Here is a 1,935-nt window from a genome sequence, read left to right on the forward strand (position 1 = left end):
TATGCCTCTCTGGAGGATTTGAAGATCATGCCTATTTCTTGTAATATATTAATGCATAGATCTATTTGTTGATAATTTAGATGGTATTATTTCATACTATATTTTAGCCTTATTTTTTCTGATTATTATTTACATATAATAATAGACAATATTTGTTGAGAGTTCACTGCATGCAAGCTCTCTGTGTTAAGCGATTTACTACTTAATTTTCTTCCCTCCTGACCCAGTTTTCAAATAAGGAACTGGAGTCTCAAAGACTCTTTAGGAGCTCAGATAAGTGGCCGGAGGTTTCACACTTAGTAAGAGGCAGCACTTGCCCTTAAATTCCAATGTCTGACAACAGTCTTAATCACTGCAGTGTATACTTATGAGAGCACCATTAGCTTTGAGTCTTTTCATTGTGTGATTGGCCACTTTACTGAAATCCCTTTTTATTTCTAATGGCATTTCAGTTGATTATCTTTGGTTTCCCAGATAGATCGTTCTCTCGGCAAATAATAATAATTTTTCTTTTCCCGTACAATATTTGTCCTTATCTCCCTCTTTTGCCCAATTGTCGAATATCCATTTCCTATAATGCATATATTTATTTTAAATATCACTCTAAATCTATGCAATACCAAAACTATAACGTACTAATCTTCAACTACTTCAAGAATATGATAAGCTGATAGAATTTAAAATAAGACATACATTACTTCTATAATATTGAGTATGTCAGATTAAAAATCCCTAGAAAGACTAAGCTGCATAAAGATTTTCCATGTTATGCTTTTCTTTGTTGTTACTTCATTGCTCACATTAAATGCATATATATATGTATATACCTCTTCTTTGTCACCAACACAATCCCCAAGACATTAGTGAACCTTCAGTCTCAGAACAAAGCCATCTCCTATGCAGGGTGTCTGACCCAGCTCTACTTCCTGGTCTGCTCAGTGACTCTGGACAACTCCATACTGGCCACAAGGGCATATGACCACTCTGTGGCCATCTGCCACCCCCTCCACTATGTCACAGCCATGAGCCCTGGGCTCTGTATTTTGCTCCTTACCTTGTGTTGGTCACTTTCTTCCTTCTATGGCCTCCCCCTCCCTCTCCTCATGACCAAAGTGACATTCTGTGGTTCCCAAAAGATCCACTACATCTTCTGTGAGATGTATGTTCTGCTGAGGTTGGCCTGTTCCAACACCCAGATCATTCACAGTGCTGATTTCCACAGGCATCTTTATCTTCCTCACCCCCTTTGGGTTCATGATGATATCCTACATTCGTATTGTCAGAGCCATCCTCCGAATACCCTCAGCCTCTAGCAAATACAAAGCCTTCTCCACCTGTGCCTCTCATTTTGCTGGCCTCCTTTTTCTATGGGACGCTTTGTATGATATATCTGCAGCCCCTCTAAACATACTCCATGAAGGACTTGGTAGTGATGTATGCTGTGGTGACCCCCATGATGAACACTTTCATCTACAGCCTGAAGAACAAGAACATGAATGGGGCTCTGGGAAGACACCTTCTAGGGAAAGGCTTCCGGAGGTTGACATGAGGTAACTTGGAACAATGAAGGGAACACTGTATAACTTTAGGCCCCCAAATCTTGTATTTGCTTCACCTCTACTCAGGTTACTAAGATACAGCAATTTTAAGTATGTTTCTTTTTTTAAAAAGTCTCTGAATATATGAATTAAATCTGATCTAATTGCAGGGAAAACATCATGAAAGGAAATCTCAGCAGACCTTTCTTGATTATAGGTTGGTTAGGTGGACAGAAGAGTAATGAAAAAGTGGAGGATCTGAACAGCATTGTTGACATTCTTGATCTGGACTTATGTGGAATTTATATTCAATGATTAGAGATAGAGTATTTTTCTTAGGCACATATGGAATATTTGTAGGAGTTCTTAGGTACTGGGCTTCTCTCTCTCTCTCTCT

The 1,935-nt window shown here is 38.9% G+C and overlaps 1 pseudogene; it reads left to right on the top strand.

The window, feature by feature from the left end:
- The first annotated feature begins 824 nt into the window (after positions 1-824).
- On the top strand, positions 825-1,549 carry LOC144219733 (olfactory receptor 1D2-like; annotated as a pseudogene).
- Positions 1,550-1,935: the final 386 nt, after the last annotated feature.

Source organism: Crocuta crocuta, unplaced genomic scaffold, assembly GCF_008692635.1.
Source record: "Crocuta crocuta isolate KB4526 unplaced genomic scaffold, BGI_CrCroc_1.0 scaffold149, whole genome shotgun sequence".
Lineage (NCBI taxonomy): Eukaryota > Metazoa > Chordata > Mammalia > Carnivora > Hyaenidae > Crocuta > Crocuta crocuta.